Here is a 6,540-nt window from a genome sequence, read left to right on the forward strand (position 1 = left end):
AGGTAGGAAAACCCCTGAGAGGAAGGCAACGGACCAACCAGGTCAATGTTGACATCTGGACCCGGGGAGGCAAGTGACACAGGAAAATCTCCGTGAATAAAATCCGGGGATCTTCCCCCCCCTAGCAGATTTAGCATTTTCTCCATTAGCTGGGATGGCTTGCTGTCTCCTAGGCCTTGAATGTCAAGTATCTGACGGGCCCTCTCCTTAGCAGATAAGCTAAATGTCTTAAGGAGAAGGGCCTTAATCGCCTGATATTTGCCATGATGTGGGGGGGCTGTGATGAATCCCACCAACCTGGACGACGCAGAGCTGCCCAGCACTGCTACCACATGGTAGTATTTCAGGTCCCCGTCACGGACCTGTCGGCAGGCGAAGTGCGCCTCCGCGGCGTGCTCCCAGAATTCTGGCAGCTTTCCGAACACATCGCGTTCAGCCATGCTCGTTAATTTCCCGGAAACTTTCTCGGAAACGTCGGGGTCACCAGTGTAGTGCCAGGAAAAGGGAGTCTGAGGCGGTGTATTAAGAACAGAGTTCCAATCTTTATTAGCCATTAATAACAGAGGTTATCACATCAACTGCTCTGCTTGACGAGCTAGCAGGAATGCCAGCTAACGCTACAGGTGTTCCCACGAAAGGGTCCGTGTGGCAACACAATACGAGAGGTGAATTATGTCCAATAACGTGTCACCACACCTGTTTAATAAATGCATGTTTTGTTCAGCCGGATAATCTCCACATATCTACCCTACTTTTATAATTATCGCCAGAAGCAAAATGCTAACGTTATGCTATAAAGGAACTACAGACGAGTACAGCAGGATCGCACGACTTCAACGTCACGTCAACTTAACCTGTTAAGCCCGAGAGACCCCGGTTCCGGGGGCCTCCTGCAATATCTTGCAGAAAACAGTGTCTGAGGGCATGTTAATTTAATAAACTATGAATGTTTTATATCCATGTAACGGAAAGAAACTCATCTAACTGATCATTTAAAAAAAAAAAACCACAATGCTAACGCTGAGCCTCTGAATTAGCAGCGAACGGAAAATGCGCACAGATGACTGCACCGAAATTCACTCACAAAACCTTATTATTTATCTTTGCTGCACATCTCAACACATCGTGAGGGACACAGAATTGATGGTTATCCTCATTATCACTCAATCATACGAACTCTCGGAGATAATAACAAGAACACACATCAAAAGATATGGAGCTAGTTAGCCAAAAACGGCAAAATGGCTCATCTGTGTGGTAGTCTGGTCAAAAGTGGTCTTCAATGGCATTAAAACAATAAAAAAAACGATGCTGAAGTTAATCCAATGTGTCTGTGTCACTTTCTGATAATCCATGAGCAATACATCTGATTATCGGTTGTGAGATGTCAGACCTAGAGACAGCTTCACTCTGGAGCAAAACTACTTGCGCGAAGACTCCATTTTTTTTTTAACATGAGTGTGTGTGGGACGATTCCCCTTCGATTCTATTCGCTCTAACAGTCAGAAAGAGATGTCACATTTCAAAATCGAAGAAGGAGGGCCAGAGATAAGGAAAATCCACCCAAATGGCCCTAGATGAGGTTTTTTTTGCTAAATCTGTCTAAAAAGGTCAAATATCACTTGTTTTGCATCAAACTTGATACAGGGTACTTATTATATGTTGTACTTTGGATTCCTAAAGCTTTTAGTCTACTAACTGTTGGGGTCTGAGTGGTTTTAAAACCCACCTCAGCCCTGTGTGTCGTTTGGTGAGCTGCTTAAATCATAAAAGGAAGGAAATCAGAAAACACCAGGATACCAGTTAAACAATAATCTGTTTTAATTATAAAAGGTAAAAATACAATACAATACAAGGAGTACTCCTGCCCCGGTTCACGTGCTGTTTAGATCTTCCGGTCTTCACAGAAGAGAGACCGATCTAAAGACACAACAGACTTATATGCAAAAAGAACGGGAGGAGGTGTGCCGGATTCTCCTCCCATAGAGTCCATTCATTGGTTGATATAAAAACGACGAGCTTCCGTAGTGAATAAGCGCGAGCCAGCCGAGGAAGAGTTTTTTACCCTTTAAGGTAAGACAGACGCATTGGGTGTCGCAGGAACGGTCCCTCTCTGTGGCCCCCTCCCTCCCCTTAGTTCAATGTACACATAGTTTCACATACTTTTGGTATAGTTGTTATAGTTAACCAATACAAGCACATATGTACGTTACATTAATATCAGTAATAACGAGGAAAACATTACCTCTGCTCTCAAGCAGTGAAATAGTAGAATATCAGCCAACCTGATCTCACCAGAATGCGTGACTCCACCACGACTCCTTAACACCGCATTGCGTGGTGGACTCACGAACTTTGTTACATTTACGTGTCTGCACCACAGACAACCCCAATGTAAAGTGAATGAGGCTCTTTTGTCGTGGTGCACACAAGCATTTCTACAACGTCCTGCAGTGAGCTTTTATTATATAAAACGTTTTTAAAATCTACTTTATAGCTTGTAGTAACTCGCGGGAGTTACATCATTTTTATTTTTCGTCAGAATGTATTATGGTGCATTAGTTACACATTTTTGTTTTCAAACAGTGCATTGTGTGTAATGCAACTGTGATTTTTATTACATTAGTTTGTTTTTAAGGAAGGCCAGAGCTTCAGCTGTGTCAAATAGATTGTTCCCTTTAGTTAACGTTTTTTAAAAGAACATTATATTCCGATTTCATCCTGTCCCCTTTATTGTATTACGGAGAGCAATGTCAGCGTCCATTCCCATTGGATAACGGAGGATTTTACACCCGGAAGTAAGTATTCTCTTTACTGTCGATTGATTTTACAGTACTATCTGCACTACTCATCAACTCAAAAACACCAGATTATCCTTGTTGATTACACAACATTGATTGGTTTAAATTGTGTACAATGCTTTTGTAATGTTCCCCTTCGATTCGGAGAAACAAACATTTGTTCAGTTTAGGATGGCCGAAGACACTACACTACCCAGAATCCTCAGCTATCGTTTGGGACTACACCATGTGCTTTGCTTGACAAACCCTGTGATTTGTCCTCAAGCTCTGTGATTGGATGTTGGAGTGGCAGTGCGCGAAGTTTACGCGACAAACAGCATTTTGAAATGCAATGAAACCCATCGACGGCACACTATTCAAAACAGGAATCGAACGTCTCCTACCCCCCACCTGAGTCTGGTGATTTTAGTCCGGATGTAAGATAAGATAAGATGGTACTTTATTGATCCCAATTTGGGAAATTGTTTTTGTTGCAGCAGCATAAAAGACAAGGCATTTTACAACAAAACAAAACTACAAATAAACAAGAATAGAAAAAAATGAAAATATAAAATATATGTGTTAAAATAGAAAATATACATGTAGATATTATATATGTAAATATACATATTCAAAAATATATGGCAATGGAATATGGAATATCAAATATTGAACAGATTATATATGTGTAAAATGTACAGCGAGGTTGTATTCCAAGAGAAACTATGGAGCAGAGAGTTCTCTTCCAGCCAGAGGTGATTTATTGTACAGAGTTATTGCAGTGGGCAGGAATGTATCGGTTCTTGTGACAGCGGAGCTGCAGCAGTCTGTTGGAGAAGGAGCTCCGTTGTCTGTCCAGCTGCAGGTGGAGAGGATGGGTGGGTTATCCATCATGGACAACAGCCTGTTCAGTGTCCTCCTCTCCACCACAGCTTCAAAGGGGTCCAGCTTGATCAAGCAAGATCAAACGGCACTTTTAAGAGCCTTTTTCTATTTCTTCTCTTCTCCCTCCTCAGAGTTATATTCCCTACATTTCTTCCTGTCTTCTCCCCATTTTTACCATCTTGATTATCTGTCTCTTTACCACTTTCTATTTTGTATTTATACGTATGCACGCACGCACCTGTGTGTGTTTTGATTTCTTCTTTAGTGTGCTGCTCATCAGATCAGGGGACCAGGGGTTAAGGTTCAATCCCACCTTGACCCCCACGGCAACATGCCGTTGTGTCCAATTGGGCAAGTCACTTCACCCTTGCTCCTGTGGGTAATGTCCACATTATTCAATGTATTACATGTCTAATATATGTAATATGTAATGTAAAGCGCTTTGGGCACTTTAATGTAAAAGCATTACAATAGTAGAATATTAGGACCTTGCTTTTAAAATGTGGGAGACAAAAGGTATTAAATATTTTGGAGATTTATATATTGATGGTACTCTTGCCTCATTCACCTAGCTGAACACCTAACAGAAATATAACCTTAATAACAACCAATTTCTTAGATATTTGCAGGTTAGAAACTTTGCTCAAACTAATCTAGTTAATTTCCCTTATCCGCCAGATAAAACAATATTAGACATATTTTGGATGTTAACCCACTCGGGAGGGGTGTGGTTGCTCAAATATATAAGATAATTTCTCAACTTGACTGCCCCTCCTTATCTATAATCAAAGGCCTATGGGAAGAGGACTTACAATTGGATGAGGACACATGGGATTCAATTCTAAACAAAGTTCACTCCTCCTCTACATTTAGCTGACGTTTTTTATTAGGGGTGCACCGAATGGGAAATTCTTGGCCGAAACCGATACCGAAAATAGGAAACAGTTGGCCGAATGCCGAAAGGCCGAAAATGATTAATAGAAATATATATATATATATATAATGTATACATTTTTTACCAATGTTGTTCAGCTACCTGATTATGGAAATAGACATGATTATGGCAAAACATAACTTAAATAATAATCACTATTATGGGTCCATAAAACATTTATTTTCTCTGTAGGATAATAACTACAACAAAGTGCATTCAGAACAAAGCCAAGGGGCTTTAAAACAGCATAAACATCTAGGCCAGTAGGCCTACAACAAAATAGTGTCAACAACAACAACAAATGCACCTATAAGTGCATGCATACAAATGTGCAAACTGGATAAATCCACATGAATGTAACTATAGTATTTACAAATGAAAGCTTATGACAAGCCTATGATAAGCCAGCCTTGTCTACTTATTAAGGAAACGTGGGAGGTTATTTTTAATGAACAGTAGCTTCTCTGCTTTATCAGCCATGAGTCTGTTCCTCTTCTCATCAAGCACATGAGAGGCAGCGCTGAACAGTCTCTCGCTGTCAGTGCTTGTGCATGGAGCACTCAAATACTTGCGTGCCACCTTGGCCAGGTCAGGAAAGCGGTCTTGTTTGTTTCTCCAGTATCCAAGAGGGTTCTCGCTTCTGGGGATGGGTACTTCTGAGAGATAATCATCTAACTGTTGAGCGGTTGAGCTTGTCACCAGCCTGGCATTTGAGAGGTTTGAGAGAATAAGATTGTATTTAAAATAGGGACAGTGCATAATGAACATTTAGTCAAATGTATATTTACGCATGCCAGATCACTTGGCAGACAAATAAAATCATCTGACATGTCAAAAGAATTTACAACATTAAGAGCATATTACATAGCAGCACATACAGTACTAATAAATATCACATTCAGTAGCACATAGTACAGTGAGTAGCCTACCTATTTGGGGTAGTATTCTCTTCCATGATCTCGTTGAACATATCAGACAACGAGGGTGGTTGCCCCCTCTCCTCCTCCTCCTCTGCTGTAGACAGACGAGCCCTTTTTTCTGTGGTCTGCGTCACGTCTCCTGTGCTGTGCGCAGCAGCCTCCTCTCGTGGGTTCTCCTTATCCAACACAGCCTGGATCATGTCTCGTGCGCTTTGCTTTTTCCCCGCATCAAAATAATTGTCTTTATATCGCGGGTCAAGTACAGTCGCGATACAGTACAGGGGATCAGAGTAGATATCAGCAAAACGTGTGTTGACAGACTCCAAGAGTGTGTCGGGGTGCTGGGAAGGACTTTTTTTTTCTGTGCGCTGGTGATTTCATCATACTCCGTATATTGGTCCGGGTGTTTAGATTTCAGGTGATGGAGTAATCCCGAAGTGCTGAAAGTCTTTGAAGTTACACCCCCTCGAGAAATGTCAGCTGAACACGTTTTGCAAATCGCAATCCGCGACTCTTTATCTGATATTGTGAAGTATCTCCAAGCGGCAGACATGTTGACTGTGAGCCAGCCGTGAGCATGGTCCCTGCCTCGCCGCGTCGCCGCGTCTTTATTACGTCATCACAACAACACGTTAGGTTGCCTGTTCTGACATTCGGTGATATTTTTTCGGTGCTAAAACCCTTTCGGCCGAAAGGGCCTTTTTAACCATTTCCGGCCGATAATTTTCGGTGGCCGAATTTTCGGTGCATCCCTAGTTTTTATCCAAAGCGACTTACAATAAGTGCATTCGACCAAGAAGATACAACCTTGAAGAAAACAGAATCATAAAGTACATCAGGTTTCATAGAGCCAAAACATTTCAAGTGCTACTCAACTGGCTTTAGATAAGCCAGCCCTTTATTAGTATATAAGTGCTTTGTTAATAGTTCTATCGCTCGAAGTGGAGTCGAAAGAGATGAGTTTTCAGTCTGCGCCGGAAGGTGTGTAAGCTATCTGCTGTCCTGATGTCAATGAGGAGCT

This window comes from Pseudochaenichthys georgianus, unplaced genomic scaffold (genome assembly GCF_902827115.2).
Source record: "Pseudochaenichthys georgianus unplaced genomic scaffold, fPseGeo1.2 scaffold_1058_arrow_ctg1, whole genome shotgun sequence".
NCBI lineage: Eukaryota > Metazoa > Chordata > Actinopteri > Perciformes > Channichthyidae > Pseudochaenichthys > Pseudochaenichthys georgianus.